The sequence below is a fragment of the Aedes aegypti genome, chromosome 1 (assembly GCF_002204515.2).
Source record: "Aedes aegypti strain LVP_AGWG chromosome 1, AaegL5.0 Primary Assembly, whole genome shotgun sequence".
NCBI classification, from domain to species: Eukaryota; Metazoa; Arthropoda; class Insecta; order Diptera; family Culicidae; genus Aedes; species Aedes aegypti.
Genome location: NC_035107.1, coordinates 154,787,785 through 154,812,365, shown reverse-complemented (window position 1 = coordinate 154,812,365; position 24,581 = coordinate 154,787,785). Strand labels below are relative to the sequence as shown.

The following is a 24,581-nucleotide window of genomic DNA, read 5'->3' as shown; positions in this document are numbered from 1 at the left end:
GTGAAACTTTCAACACTTCGAAATGAATCCAAATATTTCGTTTAACATGCGCAACATTGTATTAAGGCTAGCATACATTGATTTGTGTAGGTGTGGGTGTTGTTTGGTCTTAAACACTAATGTGACGTCACATATTTCTACTACTTGCGGTTTTTCTTAATGGGCTTTTGACTCGGTCGCTGCCTTACATCCGGTGAGAACGATGACGGAACCGGAGTGTTGGCTGGACTTCTTCGTGGCGGATGAGGTCTTGTACGTGAGGGCAACGTAATTACTCGGAATGACTTCCGGCGGCGGCGGTCGTGGTTGTAGAAAACCGGCGGGCCAGGTTCCCCAACGAAAGACGATAATCGTAACTCACGATGACTGGCTTGAAAGCTCGGGTTGAAAGCTTGGTTCGATCTGGGAAAACGATCCAGTTCAGGTCACTATGCCTTCCACGCCACCAGGATCCAAACAAAATGGCGGGTTGCTGTCCTTAAGGATGTTGGACAATATCCTTTTATCCTGTCCCGGTCCTTTGTCTGGGCGTTCAATAGCGTTGTCACCCGGACAAAAGCTGAATGGATACGTGAAAGAAAAAGGCCCTTTGTGGACCTATCCACCATTATTAGTATTACAATTCACTAAACCGCACATTTAACCGCAAGTAGGATTTATTCTTTACAAACTATCTCAATTACCTTTTTCTTATAATTTGGTTGTCCTTAGTAGTATGGTGTAGTACAGGATGGTTTTAACGCACTTTACCCTAGTGATATAACAATAGATTTTAGGCATTTTATCTTATGACAACTTTTTACAATACTAACCACTTTTAATTTACAACTTTTAATACACTACTAACACTACTTTTAGGAAAATTGATTTTGAGATGACTTTTCACCTACAATTGGAAAAACATAGCAAAATGTAAAAAATATCACTACTCGCTCATATCACATACTTTTTGATTTTAATACTTTACACACGGCGCGCACTAACTGCTCGCGGCTGTGGTCGGGACAGAATAGAACTTGCGATGCTAGAAAGCCAAGCTCACTCAAACCGTCTCTAATTTCCATAAGAAATACGATCTATGCCGATTATTTCGTATTTGTATATTTATTCTCTTTGCGTGTATAATAGCCCCTTGCCCTACCTATGTCTGCTCTCGGCTAGGGTTATTTTGCCGTGGCTCAAACCGCTGTCAACAAACGTGAGCAGGGTGAGTGGTACCGTTGGGAAAGGGTTATGTTCGGGAGAAAGAGCGACTTTTATGCTCTGTGAGTTATGTCCAGGGTTGTATTCAAGGAGGCGATCTTATTAATGCTTTGTGACAAAGTCACAAGCGAAACTTTGAAACCATCGGTTACATTGTTACCCATATTGCACATAAAAAAGCACTTTTGTGATCAGAAATATTTTAATAATTTTACTCCATTTAAGTTTTCGCCTGGATGAAAAGCTACGCTAGAGATGCGCACAGTCATCAACTATCATCATCGCGAAAACTGACGACGATGATTGAAAAATCCCAGGTCTCCTGTCATTTGACCAGCAGGTGAATTCCGGCGCACATTTTCTTCGAAGAGAAGAAATTTTCTTCCATAATCCACCAGCAAGAAAATTTTCTTTTCTTCGAAGAAAATACGCGCCGGAATTCGCCTACAGGCTTCGTAAAATGGCTTAGAACGACCGTACACACGGTGGTTTGTGATTACCCTTTAAAGAGTAAAAAAATACTCATTTTCAAATAGCATAGATATCTGTCATAAAAAGGGTAAATTCAGGATTCCAAAACGGGTAAATAAACACCCATTATTGTGAAGCCCATGCAGATTAAAAATGCGTGTTTTTTTACCCATTTATGGGTGAAAAAAATAGTTGGTCATCAATTCATAGCATGAAGCTGGTGTTATTCGTTGTAAAAGTATTTTGTTTAAATTGTTCTGGTTTAACTTTTAGTATATTTGTTTATACGGCATTCAAAAAAGCGGTAAGTTTTACAGCATTGTCGACTTGAATTTGTATTGATCGCAAAGCATTATTATATTACAGATTTGTCTATTGTTTCTGTAGGCTGCAGTCGATATCTGGTTCCAGCAAGTATTGGCATAGAGGAGCAATAGCATGAGGGAAAACGAAATAAATTAAGTATTAAATTGGATAAGTATGTCAAATACTATAGTACAAACGATTGTTTTCGATCGTTTCATTTCAAAGATTCCGATTTCAGTTGAGGTTATAATTATTTATTATCATCATCCACAAAATGGGTAAATTTTTACCCTTTTTCGGCTGCGAGCGCGGTTTGCAAAGCGGGTAAAAAAATACAGATTATACAGATTAACAGATAAAAATCTTGAAACACGCATAATTTTCAGGTTGTCTCGTTGTTCCTGCCACCTTGCCTGTAGCTGACATGTCGCTGGTCGAAAGGAAGTAGCTGTTGGTGCAGAAACAAAATATCTTTATATATTAATACATTTATCAAGCGTATTGTATTAATACAATTAATTGTGTTAATAAAAACTATTATTTCGATTTCTATATTTATTTATTTCATGAGTTATGATTTGAGGTTATAATTAGTTATATCTATTAATCGCAAAAATGGTAAATTTTTACCCTTTTTTAAATGACAAAAAGGGTAAATTTTTACCCTTTTTGTGCCGTGAGCTAGATTTACAAAAAGGGTAAAAAAATACCCATTCATTGACAGAAACCGCTTTTACCCGTTGAAGAGTAAACCGTGTTTACTCTTTAAATGTGGAGAGGCACTTCTAGCGGAAATGGGTAAATTTTTACCCATTAAAGGGTATTCGCAAACGACCGTGTAACTCCGACAAACCGGTGAAACATTTCACATACTCGTTGAACCGTATTATAGCGTAACTTTGCTCCATTTGTTTCAAAACTGTAAATAATTGTTAATATTGTAATGAAAATAGTATTGTAAATTAGTTTTGTTGTGTAAATAACTTTTTAAACAATCGTGTGGATAAAATGTGAGTCATTTGGAGGTTGCCAAGTTTAATACTTGTGCATTTCAATACAGAGTCAGAATTAGGGCGAATGTGAAGCCTAATACATTCTCAGAAAAATAGATTTGAAGTTCAGCGGATGTAATTTTAATTCTATATTATGTTTCCGATCAATTTAATCGCATGATGCATTTTTGCAGGATCCATTACAATATTACTTTTGCAGCAAAACATTTAATTTATTTACATATTATGAATAACATGTTAAAATAAATAAAAATCCATCATGCGCCATTCATCAAAATTTAGAATTGTTGCGCCCCTCGGTTTTTCGTCTCCTTCAGTTTGACAGCAGCGATTGCGCCTTTTGACCTCGTCCTTCTGGTTTGACAATCATCAGCTTCGCCGTTTTGCTACGCTCTTTCACACGAACCTTCTTCACTATCGACCTTCTGCACACTCAGTTTTAAATGCGCCCTGCTGCCACACTCAATCTCAAATGCGCCCGGTTACCGCAAGGGGGGAAGTTGGGCGAAATTGGCATCAGAGTTTGTATCGAAAGAGAATATCAAATGCGCCTTTATGTTTTTCTCACTTATTTCGTGAAAAACGTTATTTTTAAGGAACAGATGTGAATTATATGATTGTAATTTATCAATTAAAGTGGTAGGTGAATAAAACTCAGTTTGTTTACATTTGTCAGTTAGGCCGTTAATCTGGTACTGTATTGATTTGATCGCTGGAGACCAGAGCATTTGCGTTGACGGTCAGTACAGAGTTAATCTCTAAATTGTGAGGAGTTGGCAACAACGATGAAAACCTATGACCCCGATACTCTACGTTAAACTCACTAGTCCAAAAATAATGTTTCATTGATGTTTTTCTGAATGACTTTATCTAGTACGTTTCAAGTCAAATCTGGAGATCGATTTGAAAAGGTCGAATGTGACATTTTTGACTGTCTGAGATAACTCTCTATGAAGTTTCACAAACGAAATTCAATTCCTATTTCAAGCAAACAGATAAAAACACACAATATACGTATTAAGACACATAACGAAATCCCTCCCAGTGAACCTTTAAACAAAAGCATAAGAATACACTCATTTTTTTTTTATTTACGAGCATAAACAAGTTTTCCGTCTATTTGAGATTGTTTGTGTTTCATTCGACCTAATCGATACGACCTAACGCCAGTCACCGCTGCACATCGAACGGGCACGTTCAGACGTTTGACGTCTGAAAATGTCCATACGTCAAAGTACGATCGGACTGGTTGATGGTCAGTGAAGCACATACGACCCACCGTTGTAAACAAAAATAGAGATTTTCAGAGAATTTCTGGAGTTTTCTGCATATTTATATGTTTTGTATAACGTTGACGAAGTGATTAATGCGATCAGCGATGTTACTCAGTGCAAATTGACATCTCTGCGGAATGTCTACTTTACAGAAGATGAAACGGATGCGGCTGTCGGAGATTTACTTGTTTATATCGTTGGAGAAGTCTTCATAAGGCATCGTCGGTACTTCTGCGGTGATGCTCGGATAGCAACAGGCCGAAGATTAAATCAAAGTTGAACGAAGAGAGCAAAATGTCGCTGTCGGTTTCCCTAAACTTTTCCTTAAGATCTTTCACAATCGCGAACACTAAAACATGAATTCCTAGGAAATGACACAGCACCAGCTGCTGTTTGCCTTCATCTCAATAAATGGTTTGCTCAGTAGCTCAACTAGAGTCTGATTCTGGGGGGATTTTGTAAACATGAAGATATAAGACAAAAGGTCGAATACGCGTTTTTTTCGATTAAGCTACATTCGACCGAATGCGCAATAGGACGAATGGACAAATTTTTACTGTTCCTAGTTTTTGTTAATTACGTCAAAGTGTTAATTATTTTTGTATTTTTGAAGAAATATAATATCAAATTGGTACTTCACCCTCATGTTAAGATGAGTAGAATCTACCCAATGGTGAAATAAACACAAATTATTAACTTTTGTTACTTAGGACCTTTTCAAATCGAGCTCCAGAAATGTTTTTGTCAACTACCGTCAGTTGAAGTGATTTTGTTTGGTGTTGAGTGATTTGTGTTGGTAGGTTCAGAGTGACGTGTTACTGGGGAGAGTGTAAGTGTTCATAGTTGAGTCGTGATTTTGTGAAAATACAGTGCAGGTAGTGTCCGTATATGTCATGCAGTTTTCTCTGTCAGTTCGATATCAGGCCATAGTAAACAGTCCACCGTACTATGCCATCATCCACCATCAACGCTATAGGAGCTTATAATACCCACCACCAGAGGGATGGACAGGATATGTTGGTAACCTTTAACGGGTAGCGATACGGGAATCAATATGGTCGTGTTAACGGGCACGAAAATGGTCTGGGTCACTGACCAATACCGATAGGACAGTGACCTATGCACAGTACAATAAGATCACTGATCGAACAACCATCAACCGATGAAGGTTAAGTGAGCTCAAACCACGTAGTGCAGAGCTGGTGAAAAAGTTTTATGAAGAGTGATCGAGTGTGTGGTACAGAATTGGGCAACAGGTAATTACCAAACCACAAACCTGTTTGCAACCCTTAAAGCCAACTCCACACTCTGTAGGACCCCGCTATTTTTGAACAGAACTTCGGTTCTGGCGGTTCATCAACCAAAACCCCCCCAGCCCCTCCCACTCCCTTTTACGTTGGGCAGTTCCGGCGAAGACGCCGTTGACCGAGTCCGTCACCATACTCGGAGGCCCGGGGAATGGACGAGGTTCAGAGTTCGTCATCGCCACCCAACATGATAACAGGAGCAGGAGAGAAGCCGACGATCAGCGTAGACACAGCCCTGGAGAAGGTCGTGGTGATGGATGGTGGAAGAAGAGGGGCCCCAAAGAATTTAGAAGAAAAGGACAGGTTAGAGTAGAGTAAGAAAGTGTGACAATAGAAGAAGCAATAGTCGGAAAAGTCCGAAATAAATGTAGTTTGTGTCGAAACCAATGTGACGTGAGTTTTTTATGTGTGACAGTGCGATCATTCCCTGCCTCGCGAAAGACTGTAGAGATTACCCAAGTAACCGTACAGCTGTATATAGTTGCATCAATATCACTTTATATGCTACTATAAAATATGGCATATAAAGTCATACTGCATTACATGTCTCATTAATGCAGTATTAAAGTGGAAAAGGGCGCTATTAAAGTGTAAATACAGCTACATTTCCTAGCTCTATGTTGGCAATTGCTAAAGTATAGTTACTGTCTGTACCGTATAAAAGCTTTAGCCAAAGTGTATTTAATGCACCATTATTTTAGATCAAAAATAGAAAAACAAAAATATTATTGTATATTTTTTTGTTCGTTGGATGTAAGGTCAGTGTTGCTTACGAAGTTGTTTGTCTGTTTTTTTTTGTGTGACTGGTGGGATTCGAACCCAAATTAAGTGAGATGTTTTCGATGACTCGCCGCGCCTATCCTCCGGACCATGGATGCTGCATGTTTTTGACCGGGAAATTGTGCAACTTCAAGCAGCGCCCTTTCGTTGCCGGTGGCAAATACTGTCGATTTCACTCCAAGTTAACCCATCACAAGTGTGTAAGCTCCCTCAAAGTGTGTAGTAGGGATACGTCGAATCATGATAATGTTTTTAGTGCACTTATTCCTTGCGGTTCAAGGAACAAGTGCACCAAATACGTTTAGATGATCCGTTGCAAGCGTGCACCATAGTTTGTCATAGTTCAATTGGGGGTGAAGTGCGCAATAAGTTGGTGAACGCTCTTTTGCTGTTGAGATTTTGTTTTGTTTTCATTGTGTTGGGCTAAAACGGTTGCTCATCTTCACGCTTTATGTATCGTTTTAGCATCTTGTCACATTGAGTTGGTGATAGGTGTGTGGTGTACGCATGGGCCTATCAATCGTAAGGTTTTTGGTTCAATTCCAGGGTGATGCAACATTTTTTTTGATTTCAAATTCTGGTTTCTCAAAGACAGACCTACGAATTTCAACCAGATTTCTTGTGGGAGTGAAAGAAAGATCGACGATAAATACTGCATTGAAGTCTTCCCGTTTTTTCTTGCGATGAAGCATTGAGTAAGATGATGCAATGAAGCATTGAGCGGTGACCGTATATCACCCATTAATGCACATTTCATTGCTACAATAAAGCAATGCTACATTGCATTCATAAAATCGAATTAAAGCATTATTGCACGCATATTGCAGAATAAAAGCAATGATGCATTGCTCTCGTTGAATTAAAGTTAAAATACGATAATACCTTAATGCTTGTGGTTACTTGGGTAAGCATGCCAACCTTGAGGTCATGTTTCAGGGAGTCTCAGGAAGGCTCCCCTCTGAGCTAACCAGCAGTTACACTTTGCCTTCGCTATGGAACAATGTAAAACGGCAAAGTCGCCAGTGGACTCCGGATATGTGAAGATGGTGGACAATAGTGAACCGTTCGAAGATCCAACTGGATACCGTAGTTTGGTTGGAGGGCTGCTTTATTTGGCCATCGTTGCACGGCCGGATATTGCAGCAAGTGCAGCGATTTTGGGAAGAAGATTCAGTGCTCCCCGGGATTGTGATTGGACTGCGGCGAAGCGTGTGCTTCGATATTTGAAGTTTACGAGGTGCTACCAGTTACAACTTGGAGGAGATCAGCAACAGCAAAGTCTTACCGGTTTCTCGGACGCAGATTGGGCTGGCGATGTTGCTAGTCGTCGCTCGACATCTGGTATTCTGTTCAAGATTGGAGGAGGTTGCATTATGTGGGCCAGTCGTCGTCAACCATGTGTAAGCTTGTCGTCGATGGAAGCTGAGTACGTGGCACTCAGTGAAGCGTGCCAGGAGGCTTTGTGGCTCAGACAACTTCTTCGTGACATGGGTGAACCTCAGAAGCAACCAACGATCATTATGGAAGATAATCAAGGATGCTTGGCGTTTGTTCATTCGGAACGGGTAAGCAGGAGATCGAAACACATTGACGCAAAGGAGCGTTTCATAAAGGAGCTTTGTGATCGAGGAGAAGTTCGTTTGCAGTATTGCCCGACAGACCAAATGCAAGCCGACATCCTGACTAAACCATTGGGTCCCGTGAAGCACCGAGAGTTCTGCGAACTGCGAGGAACGAGGAACGTTCAAGTGAAGAGAGTTCACATTGAGGGGGAGTGTGGGAAGGTACAATGTTCACCTCTTACATTAATATACTTTGTACCTCTTTCGCCGAACCTTGATGTATGCACCTTCCGTGCGCATGCACCTTGTTTATGGTGTGTGCTTCGCTAGAGAGAAAAGCTCACAAGTAAAAGTTCGCTACTAAGTGCGCGTCGTGTTTTTCATTCGCTAAATAAAGTCTCTGTTAAATCGTAGTTCTCATGTGCAATTTCTACTCAACAATTCCGAATATCCTTCGCTGGTATTCCGCTGTGTGATCCTGTACTCCGCCGACAGTTATAACATAAATAGGTAGACTCCCAAAACCCATAAAGGGGTAAATGAATACGAACAAAAATATCGAAAAAGTACAGAAATATGAGTACTTTATTTTTCTTTTCTTTGTTGGTTTTCAATTATTATTTTGATAACATTAAATGAAATAATTATACAAGTTCGAGCTGTTGTAATTTTATTGAATATAAATATTAAAATAGCGTAGCAGTAGAACAGATGAAGAAAGATAACAGATATTCTGCGCACACTTGAACCAGTCTTCAGGAACGTGGGTTTTGCACACGTTTTTCTGTTGTTGATTGTATAATGCTGCTCCATATGCTTTTCTAGTTAAGTGGGGTTGAACGTCACCTTATTGGAGATACAATCAACCCCAGGTTGGACATATTGACTAATTTCAGTACATACCAAGTTCGACGGTCCCAGCATATATCGCCATGAACGTAAACTGAAACAAATAATAGTTCAAGAGTTGTAATCCTTGTTTGTACGTTTATATTTTTGTCATGTAAATAAACATAGCTACTTACCTTAAGGCCTTTTGGTGCGTCATCACAAAATAGCCTCTTCCAAAATCATTAACATATTGTTATGATGGTATTGGTATTTGCAATATCGATGAAATATAACTGCTTATCACCTGATTTAATGGATAATTTATGCGAAAAAAATGCTTCAGGTGATATTTAAATATTTCATCGACACTTTCAAATACAGCATTATCAATTTAGCGACAATATACATGAGATTTGTATTCTCAAAAAAAAAATCTCCGATTTCATGCCGCATGTCATTGCCTCACACAACTACACTTGTAAATAGAAGGTGCTTACCTTTTCCATTGTAATTCTGTAGCGAGCATTTGTGTTTTGGATTTCACATTGCGTTCACTACTCTTCCACTAAACAAATCTTTCATTCACTTTCCTTAAAGGAACACATTTCAAACGGGAATCAAATATTTATAAAGTTTTATCAACCGCATCACTCAAAACTATTATGGCGATGGTTTTCACTTGCTGCGAATCGACGCCGCCACCACACACTGAGGCATGCCTATGTTTATAGTCTAAAATATCCAACTTTTTTTCTGTTGTATTAATTTTCACTGCGGAAAGGTTGGGCAAAGCATAGAAACTTGAAACTCATACGTTGTTTGTTTTTCGATTCTCTCAAATTACAGAAACCATCTCTACGAAGCATAAAATCATACCAAGTGTTTATCAATTTGGACCACCCAAAATAATTGAAAAGCTCCACAGTGCGATGCGTCGGGACGCGTCTATCGTGTGTGCACAATCATCGCGATCGTTGAGCGCAGTGATGTCAAAGTTGCTATCTGTAAAATCATAGCATTTAATGTGGATTGATCACAAAAATCATTAAAATTTTATTGAATCAGTGATCTTGTGATAGAAAACTATTTGCAAAATGAAAAGTTTTTATAATATGCAGCAAATGTTCCGAAAACAAGCATATAACAATTGCTAGAAAAATCTGTCACCAATCACCTGGCAACACCGTCATCTCTTGCAAACATAAACCGTACCGATGCATAACAAAAATATGCGATAAATCCAATAAAAAACAGAGAAATTCCGTTGCCCTTCATTAAATTGTAATGTTTTTTTTTGATATGTATGATTGAACAGTTGATTTTGATTTCCAGTACTCGTCAATCTACTAAATTTCCCATGTATTTACATTAAAATATGCTTAACAAAAATGTTATATTTTTTGTTTGTTTGTTTTGAAAATATACAAAGCTGTTCAAAGTCTGCAACTGAATATCGTCACGCCAATTATTGTTGATGTTTCATTTTTCATCCAAATATGGGTAAATTACAATACCCATATTTGGGTAAAACGTCTTTACTTATAATATGAGTGAACTTTACCAATTTTTATTGGTAAACTTAACCCATATTATGGGTTTTATATGAAAAACTCATAAAACCCAGCAAAATTTTACTGGGGTCGGTAATCTGAATTGGCTGTGTAGGTGTACAGTTTGAACTCTGTCTGAATCTTTGCGATATCAAACATTTCTCGATTACTTTTTCAAATGGACTTAAGTAACTTTTACACGGTTTTGAGAAAATTAATTAGGAAGAATCAAAACCTGTCCTCTAAAACAGTTTTAAAATGAATCACCTTAACATTTTTTCGACGTGTACATCGCTTAAATTGTGCATACAATCAGCTCGCGTTAAAAAATCAGGCAATTTCTATTATTTCCAGGCCCATAACAACCATATATCGATACACAGTGTTCTTCGTAGCCAGGATGTCCCGGGTGATTAGTGAATATCGCCCACTGTCAGTTGTAAGAACTGTGAAAATAAAGACCATTCTCGAAGACTTATTCAAACAGACTCAAGTCAGAAAAGTTAACAAACTTACTTTATCAATCCTACGTGTTTCGCAGACGAAATTCTACACGTTCCGCTCTAAACCAACTCGATTTTTCACTTCTAGAACGTTTAATTTTCGAATTTACAAAACGACGAAAGTAAGATTCTCCACTTTCGCAACCTAACCGCTACTTTCGCCGCTCCGTTGTATGGGTGACAAAGTGACTTAACCACGAATCAAAACAAAACACTACTTGAGTCGATTTTACACTGGTACAAAAACGACGTAAGTAACTGATTGAAACGGCTTATCATTTTGTCATACAATTTTTGTGGGAAGTGATAGGAACTACCTTGAGTTTTAACGCGAGCTGATTGCATGCAAAATTTAAGCGATGTACACGGTAAAAAAAATGTTAAAAAGGGGATTCATTTTAAAACAGTTTTAGAAACAGAAAGGTTGTGATTCTTCTTAATTGATTTTCTCAAAACCGTATGGAAGTTATTTACGTCGATTTGAAAAAGTAATCGAGCATTGTTTTGTATAATTGTTTGCTATGGTTTGATTATCAATGTTTGATATTGTCGAATCAGCCAAATAGTTGAAGCACATTCAACATTTCGATGGTTTTGGAAGGAGAGCAAACATTAAAAGGCATCCTGCAAGCCTCCAAGCAAGCAATCAGTGATTTGATTGCGACACTTGCTCGATTATGGATCATAAACATTAAACAAAACTGATTGCACTCTCGATTCAAATAACCCGAAAATGAGTAAACACATGGAGATGTTGACTACGCTAAAAGTTGTCCCGTGCCATGGGCCTGATTATTTCCCACAAAAATGATAAGGGATGGTACACAAATTATGTCACGCTTAATATTGACATTTTCGACCCCCTCCCCTCCCCCTTCGTCACGTTTTTTGTATGAGTCCTTCGAAAATGTTGTAAGGCTCTTCACGCTTGGCTTGACCCCCTCCCCCTCCCTTGGGCCGTGACGTAATTTGTGCATGACCCCTAAGCCGTTTCATTCAGTTACTTTCGACGTTTTTCTACCAGTGTAAAATCGGCTCAAGTAGTGTTTTGTTTTGATTCGTGGTTAAGTCACTTTGTCTCTCCATACAACGGAGCGGTGAAAGTAGCGATTGGGTTGCTGAAAGTTGAAATTCTTACTTACGCCGTTTTGTAATTCCGGCATTAAACGTTCTTAAAGTGAAAAATCTAGTTGGGTAAGAGCGGAACGTGTGGAATTTCGTCAGCGAAACACGTAGGATCGATAAAGTAAGTTTGTTCACTTTTCTGCCTTGAGACTATTCAGTTGAATATGTTTTCGAGATTTGTTTGGCTTTGTATGTATCAAAGCCAAATAGTTGTCATAATTACTGTTAGCCTTAGAAGCCTAAGGGGTCATGCACAAATTACGTCACGCTCGAAGGGGGGGGGGAGGTTGTCGAGCCAAGCGTGACAAGCCTTACAAAATTTTCAGAGAACTCATACAAAAAGTGTGACAAAGGGGGGGGGGTTGAAAAAGTTGAAATTTAGCGTGACATAATTTGTGTACCATCCCTAATGTCATACAAAAAAGTTCTACATGAGCGGAATATGTACCCTATAATTAGACAAAAAATCAGTTTTCAAATTCCTCGAATATGTATTGATTTTTACTCTCTAACTGTTTTCGTTCTACAGAGTGTCTCGAAATGATAATCCATTCATACAAAAGGTTTTGACGAGTAGAGAAAGCATGCTAGATTGTACGGATGACACGGAGTCTGATGATGCTATTCTTATTTTAATGTCGCAGGTATGTATCAGTTTTTTCATATTTCTATTGATCATTTCCTATTCATGTTATTGATCCATTAGTGGCTTTTGAGTGTGTTCTTGCAGTTCCTGCATCAGTAATTATCGACGAATTTATCCGCGGAATCATTCGCCATGACCTACACAATCGAATTTCAGTCATGTCCTAAAATGTTTAATGAATTCTTCCCCATTAAACATTTTACAGTTCAAATAGGTTGAAAAATCGGTCGCTTGTTGCACCGACGCTTACACGGAGCCGCAAATCAACCCAACTTTAACTTCTTTTGACGCAATTCGGCTCTTCCGTGGGATAACCCAAATTTGGGTTAACTGATATATACCTATCATTAGGTTGTTTCCATTTGACAGCGGCAAAACAAACAACTCAGTGCAAAAAAATCTACCCATCGTTAGCTTTCGAAGTCTCCGTGATAGGTTAAAACAACTTAACGTTAGGTAAACTCGAAAGAACCCAAATTTGGCTTATTCAATTGAACTTCGACGCTGGGTCGGTGCGTCTCTCTCTGTTTTTGACAACATTGCTGTTGCGAGAGAGGCAAAACAACCCAACCGTGGGTAAAAACTAAATGCAGTTTACCCAAATTTGAGTAAAAAGAACTTATTTTTTTGGGTATTCTGATTTCTCCGTGTATGGAATATTAACACAGCGATCAACTGATTTGTCGCCAGATTAAATCGGGTGACCGATGAAATCTGATATTAAGTAGGTCAACTTTGTTGTATTTTACAGAAACAATCGACTTATTCACCTATTAAGTAGGATTACGTCGGTACACCCTATTAAATTGGATGATATTCGGTTGATCCCTGCGTTAAACTTCCATAAGCGTCGGTGCAACAATCGACCGATTGCTGAATCGATTTAGTCGGCTGTTGAACTGTCAAATGTTTAATGGGGATGTTTTCATTTAATAACACGAAAGAGAATGTTACTGCAACTACTTTAGCAATTTTTCCCGCTTAAATAACGGCTATTCGTGATCAAACGTCAACATTCCACCGCAAAATCGCTAGTGTTTTGGAGGTGATTTTAACCTCTAAATTGCCAAATAACCTCCAAAACATCACCTCCAAGTTAGTTCTAATAACCTCCGTTATATGAAATATGATGGCGCGTCGATCGTCGCAAGTTTATCGTTAAACAGTCAATAGCTATAGTGGTTATCACGCCCAATGGTATGGGTGCCCTAGTGTAGATGTAGTTGTGAACCTTTTTTTTTTTTTTTCCTTCTAAGCAATGGGGGGATAATCTGCTCAACAGACTCCGGACCGAGGTCCGGGAGTGTGGGGTTGGGGACCATTTACTACGTACAAGCAGTAAACAGGACTACACCCCCGACCCACTAAACCATTTCCATTGCCGCCAAACCCTTCGTCTCTCCGGGACCACCAAGAAGGCATTGCTTCGGAGAGGGGCTATTGCACATCGCATCCTCCAGGTTAGCTGCGTAGCCATGCAGCAACGAACATCGATGACACGCTTATGGGGGTCCACCAAGGTAGCATGCTGGCGCATTGCCAGCTTCCCGGGTGGTCCTCACCTCCCGTTGTCCGCTGAAAGCGGGCAGGGTCGACCACTAAGCCCGCGCCCAGCTGCATCGTAGGTATCAAGAACTGATACTGCGGGCTTCGCAATTTGACCTACTGAAGGCTCAGGCCCTATCAGCTAGCACCAGCTGGGATTGCTGACGAAGGGGCCTCCACCTACCCCGAACAACCAGAGGCTCGTATCCACCCAGTAGGCCGGCGCCACGACAGCAGCGCTACCAGGATGTTCTCCCCGCGGCCACTTAATCGCTGTAAGGGTCGATTTCGACCGTAGGGCACCGGTATGACCTATGTAGCCGACTGCGAACCCTTGGACCACCTGTTGTTTAGCGTCTGCACTAGTCACTCCTCGAGTCCACACGCCACCTCCTTTGGAGTTCCGAGACAATGTGGGTGATAGCCGATGAAACGGCATTCCAGCCAAACTCGTCTGCACACATCCTCTGGACCAAATTGTCCGGAGTCGTGTCCCGACCGCATGTGGCAAACATGCGGTCACGCATTGTGCGGAAACGCGGGCACACGAACAAAACGTGTTCCGCCGTTTCCTCTAAACCTGCACAAACTGGACATTCGGGAGAACCCGCATGACCGAAACGGTGTAGATACTGTCTAAAGCATCCATGGCCTGAAAGGACCTGTGTTAGGTGGAATGTTAGTTCCCCATGGCGCCTATTGACCCAGATATCCAACCTCGGAATCAACCTGTGAGTCCACACTCCCTTGGTGGAACTGTCCCACGCGCGCTGCCATTTGACCATGGAGGCCAGTCTGGCAGTCCTGCGTATGCCTCTTGTGCCGCGCATTTCGAAACACTCTATGTCTTCCATGATAAGGATACCAATAGGCATCATACCGGTGATGACACAGAGTGCATCGTGTGACACGGTACGGTACGCGCTCGCAACCCTCAGGCACATTAGCCTATAAGTACTCTCTAGCTTGCTACGGTAGCTATTGGTACTCAAAGCCGTGCCCCAAGCCGGGCCACCATACCTCAGTATAAACGAGGCGACACTGGCCAGAAGCTTACGCTTACTGGCGTACACCGCAGAGCTATTGGACATCATCCGGGACAGTGCCACAATAGCTGTGGAGGCTCTCTTGCAGGCATAATCGACATGGCTACCGAAGGTAAGCTTGTCGTCGATCATCACCCCCAAGTGTTTGACGGAGCGCTTCGAAGTGATTGTGCAGTCGCCTACACTGATCACCGCTTGCTGCACCGACTTTCGGTTGTTGACAACAACAGCCTGGAGCTCATCCACTCCTCCACAATTGCGATCGAGTGGGCTGCAGTCAATTCCACTTCTTCGATCGATTCACCATAGACCTCCAGCGTAATATCGTCGGCAAAGCCAACGATGACCGCACCCACCGGGAATTTTAATCTCAACACCTCGTCGTACATGACATTCCATAACACCGGACCCAGGATGGAACCTTGCGGGACTCCTGAGGTTATGTGAAAGCACTTCCGACCCACCTCTGTGTCATAGACTAATACCCGATTCTGGAAGTAACTTCCGAGAATCTTGTACAGGTACTCGGGTATCCCCAGACGCAGGAGCGCATCAGCAATAGCCGCCCAACTGGCACTATTAAATGCGTTCCTTACATCCAGAGTCACTACTGCGCAGTAGCGAATACCCCTCCTCTTACGCTGGAGTGCTATCTCAGCGGTTTTCTTAACCGTCAGGATAGCGTCTACGGTGGACCTCCCTTTCCGGAAGCCGAACTGGTTGCCTGAGAGACCATTTACACCCTCGGTGTACCTCGACAGTCTGTTGAGGATGATCTTCTCGAGCACTTTCCCCACAGTGTCAATCAAGCATATTGGTCTATACGCCGACGGGTCACCGGGTGGTTTCCCCGCCTTTGGCAATAGTACCAGGCTCTGCCTCTTCCACGCATCTGGAAATACTCCCTCGTCCAGGCATATCTACATAGCAGATCTGAACATACCGGGAGCCTCCAAGATTGCGACTTTGAGGGCCAGGTTTGGAACTCCGTCCGGACTATACGCCGGCACCTTCAATTCCACGGGTTCTGCCGCAGCCACAGTCACCATGGGTTCAGCATGGTTCTGCTTGGCCGCCAACATTGACTTACGAAGTCTAAACAAGGCCTGCTTGAGGTCCTTGCTGATGTTAGACTTCGAGGACGCAAAGTCAATTATGGAGTCGAGCTGCTGTGCAGCCACTTCCAACGCAGAGAGCCCATCTCTACTTTTATTGATGGCCCTCATCAACCACGCTCCATCCACCACTTCACCCGATGCGTTAGCCGGGGATGAAATATGGTTTCCAGCACTGGCACTACGTGCACTGCTGCCTCCTCCTGCTTCTACTCTCCTCAACGGAGATCTAGCTAGCCCACTTCTTGCGAAGGGGTTCGCTTCCCTACTACTGCTACTACCTGCACTACTACTATTGTTTTGATTAGATATTGTACTCATTTTTGAATCCCACGAGTAGCACGGGAAAAGAGGTCCACCACGCCAGAGCCCTGCATTAACGCGGTAAGGGACAAAATACTGTGAGGGGTGCCCAGGTGCCCCACAGGCTCCGTTAATGGCCGAACATCTTTTTCACCCCTTCGACCATTCATTCCTCAGCACGGTTTTTCGCATGACACCTTGAATTGGGGTTACCCCGTTTGGTGGACTCTTACCACCGGAACAGGTCGTCCGTAGTTCTATTCTAGTCGCCGGAACTACACGGCCATAGTTGTGAACCTTAGAGGAAAACAATATGCACTCTGTCTCGAAAAACACCCAGAATCCGGGTGTAATATTTTCAAATAGGGTCCTAAAGGACTGTCACAATTTTAATGACAAACGCTCAAGTTTAGGCCAAAAACACATGTTTACTCAATTTTTTTATGTTTTTCGTGTGTTTAAGTTCAAAAAACTTTTTTATAGATTTACTTTAGATTTTGTCACACCCCTTGGCTTAAACTCAAAATTTGGGTGTATTTTGTTTTCCGTGTCCCTTCCGAAATGTCAGATAGGAGCAACCCCAGTGTTAAAACTAAAACCCCTGTGGTGTTTTTGCCGACTAAGCGAACGTCAAACATGATCAAAAGTGTCAAGGTTCATTTATGGACGAAATTTTTAAATCAAAGTTTAAATATGATATAGCCGTTATTTGATCGGGAAAAATTGCTAAAGTCGTGACAGTAACATGCTCTTTCGTGTTATTAAATAAAAACAAGATTTCATTAAACATTTTAGGACCCTATTGGGTTATATTTCCATATGCATTTTGATGAGTCTGGAACGCGTGTGTAAGTTTCTTTGAGGAAAACAAAAGCCAACTGTGTATGACGAGTGTATGCTAGTCTACGTGTGTTCAAATTCACTAAGCTCTATACATCATGTTTAAACTTCAACTTAAAAATTGGGTCCATAAATGAATCTTGACACTTTCGATCATGCTTGACGTTCGCTTAGTCGACAAAACACCACAGGGGTTTTAGTTTTAACACTGGGGTTGTTCCTATCTGACATTTCGGAAGGGACACGGAAAACAAAATACACCCAAATTTTGAGTTTAAGCCAAGGGGTGTGACAAAATCTAAAGTAAATCTATAAAAAAGTTTTTTGAACTTAAACACACGAAAAACATTAAAAAATTGAGTAAACTTGTGTTTTTGGCCTAAACTTAAGCGTTTGGCACTAAAATTGGGACAGGGCTTTAGGACCCTATTTGCTTTTCAATGCAAATACAGTGAAACCTCCATGAGTCGATATTGAAGGGACCATCGACTCATGGAAATATCGAGTCATGGAACATAAATCCATTGGAAGGTTGTTTCAAGGTACCATCATAGTAACCATGAATTTAGGTCTCTAGTATGGTTCCATGAGTCGATATCGAGTCATGGAACATCGACACATGGTGGTTTCACTGTAGAAGATCCACTACCTTTTCCTTACATCACAACTCTCAAGCATAAACTGATACGTACTACACACTCAGCCCAAATCGCCGAAGTCGGTAATTCGTTTACCGAAATCTCAACAGCTGAACCACAGACAAACAGTCGTCACACTCTCATCATTGTTAATCGATCACCTTTTTAACGGTCAATTCAAATATATTGTAGTTGGTCAATCCACCACCCGCAGCGCTAGCATCGTTTTTGTTCGCGTTTGACGTTTACACACTACCGCCATCTGTTGGTCCATCGGCCAAACACAACGATTGGGCGTACATGTTTTCTCGACTATTATTTTGATCGCGATTTGTTATAAGTGGTACGTCTGTTTCTCTGTGGCTGAACGTTCGGTAATGCGTTCGGTAAACGAAAAGATTACAGATCGTTCGGTAATTCGGATATTGCTGCTCAGCTGTCAAAAATCATCGACGCTTCAGTAATCGTTTACCGAAGAACGGTAATCTGGCTGTACATGTTTTTTCTCGGAATCTCACATTTTCACTAAAGAAAAGAATCGAAATTGATACATTTTGCTAATCCCAAAGCTTTATTTTGGCAAACAAATGATACATTCAATATATTCAACGTGCTGCGTAGAAAAATAAATAATAATTCGCAGGATCCACCAAAACAAGGACACGGATGCAGTCGATGATTTTTACTTGATGCGATGCCGGTTCCAGCGCAATCGAAAGGATGCAGAAGCGCACCAAAACTGCCGTCGTTGATATCTGAACTGCGAATTCGTATGATAGTGATTACATAGAGCATGCATAAACTAGATTTACTTACCGCCATCGCCAAAATATGTGCAATTAGTAGATCAATAACGTACAAACACTAAAAGAAACCCCACGACAATAGGAAAAAAAAATCCATGAGGGTTTTATGCTGTCACCTAGCCAACTACCGTTGTCGGTAATCTATGAGATTGATTACAGAAATTTCAGTTCAATATTTTACAGGTCCCAGATAGCCGTAGCGGTAAACGCGCAGCTATTCAGCAAGATCAAGCTGAGGGTCATGAGTTCGAATCCCACCGGTCGAGGATCTTTTCGGGTTGGAAATTTTCTCGACTTCCCAAGGCATAGACTATCTCGTACCTGCCACACGATATACGCATGCAAAAATGGTCATTGGCATAGTAAACCTCAGTTAATAACTGTGGAAGTGCTCATAAGAACACTAAGCTGAGAAGCAGGCTCTGTCCCAGTAGGAACGTAACGCCAGAAAGAAGAAGAAGAATTTTACAGGTTTCGGTAACATCCCAAGTAACCGTACAGCTGTATATAGTTGCATCAATATCACTTTATATGCTACTATAAAATATGGCATATAAAGTCATACTGCATTACATGTCTCATTAATGCAGTATTAAAGTGGAAAAGGGCGCTATTAAAGTGTAAATACAGCTACATTTCCTAGCTCTATGTTGGCAATTGCTAAAGTATAGTTACTGTCTGTACCGTATAAAAGCTTTAGCCAAAGTGTATTTAATGCACCATTATTTTAGATCAAAAATAGAAAAACAAAAATATTATTGTATATTTTTTTGTTCGTTGGATGTAAGGTCAGTGTTGCTTACGAAGTTGTTTGTCTGTTTTTTTTTGTGTGACTGGTGGGATTCGAACCCAAATTAAGTGAGATGTTTTCGATGACTCGCCGCGCCTATCCTCCGGACCATGGATGCTGCATGTTTTGACCGGGAAATTGTGCAACTTCAAGCAGCGCCCTTTCGTTTCCGGTGGCAAATACTGTCGATTTCACTCCAAGTTAACCCATCACAAGTGTGTAAGCTCCCTCAAAGTGTGTAGTAGGGATACGTCGAATCATGATAATGTTTTTAGTGCACTTATTCCTTGCGGTTCAAGGAACAAGTGCACCAAATACGTTTAGATGATCCGTTGCAAGCGTGCACCATAGTTTGTCATAGTTCAATTGGGGGTGAAGTGCGCAATAAGTTGGCGAACGCTCTTTTGCTGTTGAGATTTTGTTTTGTTTTCATTGTGTTGGGCTAAAACGGTTGCTCATCTTCACGCTTTATGTATCGTTTTAGCATCTTGTCACATTGAGTTGGTGATAGGTGTGTGGTGTACGCATGGGCCTATCAATCGTAAGGTTTTTGGTTCAATTCCAGGGTGATGCAACATTTTTTTTTGATTTCAAATTCTGGTTTCTCAAAAGACAGACCTACGAATTTCAACCAGATTTCTTGTGGGAGTGAAAGAAAGATCGACGATAAATACTGCATTGAAGTCTTCCCGTTTTTCTTGCGATGAAGCATTGAGTAAGATGATGCAATGAAGCATTGAGCGGTGACCGTATATCACCCATTAATGCACATTTCATTGCTACAATAAAGCAATGCTACATTGCATTCATAAAATCGAATTAAAGCATTATTGCACGCATATTGCAGAATAAAAGCAATGATGCATTGCTCTCGTTGAATTAAAGTTAAAATACGATAATACCTTAATGCTTGTGGTTACTTGGGATTGAAGATTCACAGACCCGTCGGTAAAAAAATTGACAGATATACCATGATTCACCGAAAGTCTGTAATTTCAATAGACTATATCCGTGAAAATTTTTTATTCGCTTATATGATTTCCGTCAATTTACTAAACAAACTTTCCTAAGGTACCGATATGTTTTGGAGCCTTTAACTATTAGAAAACAATGAAAAACTTGCGGCACGTTAGTTCACCCCTCGGTCCCTTACAATTTGTTTCACCTCGAAAAAATGCAGACCCCTTTTTCCCCTATGGTTTTGCCACCACGTTGTGGTGCATTTATGATCAGCTGGCAAAACCAGGTGATTTTTGTTTATGTTTTCATTCATCATAATGGGCTTCGTTGCGGTTTCGCTACCTCCTTCCTTCACGGTTCCTGAAATCTCCGTTAACACCGCGGAAACCACCTTCACCGCTTCGGCCGGTTATAACCGCACCCGGCGAACACTGCACGGTTCTGCAACGCAAGGATTTTAGCCTGATCTCTCTGTTTTGTGCTGACGAGGTTTGAATAAGCCGGAAGATTCCCGACATGAGGCAGCAACAGCTGCTCAAAATTTCCTTGCGCGGCTGTTGCTGCCTTCCGGATCAATAGCCAAACGATAGATTTAGGCATTTGTCGGCATGAATAGTAAAAAATAGTCTCTAATAGAACTAGCGATACCGTAACTGTTGGGTGGATGCGAGATTTGTTGTTAGGGGGTGGTTTTGAATTTTGAATCTGTGGAGGAAAATATGTTTATTTTCCTACAGGAAGACCTGAATCGGGTTGGGGTTGAAACTGATTCAGAACGGGTTGCGCCAGTTCCAACATGGTTCAAAAACGTTTGTTTGAGTAATTTGAAGTTAGTTTCGTTGGCGCTCCTGTTTGGGGCGTCCTAACCGGGATCACGGTCAGTTTGTGCGCGCACCTGATTTGACGTTTCCAAATGTAAACAATTAAGATTGGCGACAATTCATTGATTACGCACATACTTTCCATATGCAAACTGCCATTGCAGAAATCCATATTGGTTGGCACATGAATCAAATTAGGACATTATCTTGAGTGTAGAAAAATAATATACAAACGAGTTTCCAAATTCTTCTGAATCGCTTATATCTGGTCTAGTAACCTTTGATAATGTTCATATCGACATATAGAGAGAAAATTGGGAACAAAAAATCAACAGGATACATCGAGATATGGAGATATCGAAATAAAGAGGATATCGAGATATGGAGAGCGAAATCGTATGCAGAATGAAGGGACCGAAGCAATTATCGACATAGGGAGAGATATCGAGATGTAGAACATCGAGATGTGGAGAGTCGACTGTAGTAGAGGGCAAAGTTTTAATTTCGTTTCAGAGAGCGAGTAATGGCGCTTAAGCCAAGGCTTTGGGGCCAGGACATGCGGAAGAAATACCTGTATCCCAGGAAAAAGAGAAGTTACAACGACGGAGTGTGTAATAACTTTCTTAGCAACGCCACTCCCAACGATTTATTTTTTCCTTTCGAAATGAAACGATTGGTACGGTTGTCCTCGTTTTGTTCTTCGCTAAATTTAAAAGTTTACGTCTATCACGCAGTCTTCCCAAACGAACATCAAACACGTTGGGTACTGGTGTTTTCGTACTCGCTTCGAACCCTATCCTCGTGTTCAAACCGAAACCACGAAGCAGCTCACGAACCAGTACCTAAACCCGAACTTATGTTTGGTGAACCAAAGTTCAAACCGATGTTTAGAAACCGGTACCAACGCACAGTATGTTATGTATTCATTATTATCTCTAATTGATTTTGAAAGTTACTTTTCGCTCGGTGTTTTTGCATTATGTCAGTTGAATTAAAAGCTAAACAAAACCGCGTACCGCGTTTGTAAAGTTGCGATAATAAAACGTTTTTTTCTAAAGTATCCCGGTTCAATATCGCGTTCTTCGGATCCGAAACGTTCCGGAATGGTTCCTTAACCGGAATCACCCACAGAAATACAATAATTGGTGTCAGAAGTGGGATTGTGGGAGAAAATATCCGGCATCCCAAAAGTGAGGTTAGAACTCTACGGAAACCACATTCTTCCGAGCACCGAAAATGACTGAACCGACTCCAGAGCTCATGGAGGCACTGTCCGGAATGATCGCTCAGGCTCTGAAAGCATCTCTTGGAAGTGTCGTCCAACAACAAGTAGCCGCCTTGAACGCGAATGGAGACCCTGCTGCTCCAGCTGCTCTAGCTCCAAAAGTACCCTCGTTTTCGATGTCCGAATACCGCTCCACGGAAGAATCATCTGTCTCCGACTACTTCAATCGGTTCGAGTGGGCGGCACAACTGAGTCACATTCCGGCAGATCAGTATGCCAACTACGCCCGAGTGCACATGGGGGCGGAACTCAATAATGCACTGAAGTTTCTGGTGAGCCCCAACGATCCTGCAGCGACCACCTACCAAGATTTGCGCACAACACTCATCGATCATTTCGATCGTGCCAAGAACAAGTTTGTGGAGAGTATCAAGTTTCGGCACATCGTGCAGGAAAAGGACGAATCCGTCGCCAAGTTCGTTCTCCGTCTGAAGCAGGGCGCTGCACATTGCGAATACGGCGCCTTCCTCGATCGGATGCTGATTGAACAGTTTTTGCACGGGCTGGAGGCACGAGATATGTGCGATGTGATTATTGCCAAGGATCCAGCTACGTTCAAGGCAGCGTACGAAATCGCGCACGCGCTGGAAGCTACGCGTAACACGGCACGGGAAGTCAATACCGGAGCACCGTCTCCGAATCCTGAAGCAGCGAACAAGCTTGGATACGAAACTCCGAGAACCAAAAAGGTCAATCGCCAGTCGTCTTCGTCTCATCCTAAGCAGCATCGCTATCGGACAGAATCACCATTCGAGGAGCAACGGAACGGTAGCCAACAGGACAGAGGATCAAGACCGTGCAACGGCTGTGGTGGACACCACATGCGTAGTGATTGTCGCTTCCGTGACGCCAGGTGCAACAAGTGCAATAAGAAGGGTCACATAGCCAAGGTATGTCGTTCAACGAGGTCGTCAGCTCAAAGCTTTTCTACCGATCAAGTCGAATCATCAGAGGACCCAGCTTCCGAAATTGACGTTGTGCAAACACTAGGCCAGCTCTGCGACTCTACAGCCATCGGGAAGAAGCTGATCGACGTCATTATGGAAGGTCAACATCTGCAAATGGAGCTCGACACTGGAGCTCCGTGTGGCATAATTTCCGAATCGAAGTTGAGAGCAATCAAACCAAATTTCTCGTTGCTGCCATCCGACCGATAGTTTGCAAGCTAGTCTGGCCACCGTATCAATTGTCTTGGACGTTTACCAGTGAAGGTATCCGTTGGGTCGGCATCCCGTCGGCTAAACGTATACGTTGTGTCTGGAGATTCCGACCCTCTCTTTGGGCGCGAATGGATCGCTCAATTCGTGGACCAGATCAACCTCAACCGTATGTTCACTCCAAGTGCATCTGTTAATGCAGTGACGACTACTGAGCTTACTTCAAGTCAAGAATTAAAGCTGGCAGAGCTGCTGGAAAACTACAAGGATATCTTCAGCGACGTTCCGGGGAAGCTGATAGGACCACCAGCAAAAGTGCACTTGAAACCAGGTGCATCTCCGATTTTCGCTAAGGCTCGCGATGTACCACTTGCTTTACGTGATCGGTATGCAGCGGAAATCGAGAAGAAAATAACGGCAGGTTTCTACGAAAAGGTGGATTACTCAGAATGGGCTTCGCCCACCCACATCGTGGTGAAGACGAACGGGAGTATTCGTATAACTGGCAACTATAAACCTACCGTTAACCCAAGGATGGTCATCGACGAGCACCCAATTCCGAAGGTCGAAGCAATTTTCAACAAGCTGAAAGGAGCTTCTTTCTTTTGCCATCTGGATCTCACCGATGCCTACACGCACCTTCCGATTGATGAAGAGTTCCGTCATGTACTCACTCTAAATACGGTAACTCACGGACTGATTCG

At 41.8% G+C, this 24,581-nt stretch overlaps 1 long non-coding RNA gene across 2 annotated transcripts; it reads left to right on the top strand.

Moving 5' to 3' along the window:
• The first annotated feature begins 1,608 nt into the window (after positions 1 to 1,608).
• LOC110678564 lies at positions 1,609 to 2,542 on the top strand. Of its 2 annotated transcripts, XR_002501745.1 has the most exons (3): positions 1,609 to 1,978; positions 2,041 to 2,304; positions 2,367 to 2,542. It is a non-coding gene; the product is annotated as an uncharacterized LOC110678564 (long non-coding RNA). The 2 variants fall into 2 exon arrangements; XR_002501743.1 differs by having other exon boundaries at positions 1,609 to 2,304.
• Positions 2,543 to 24,581: the final 22,039 nt, after the last annotated feature.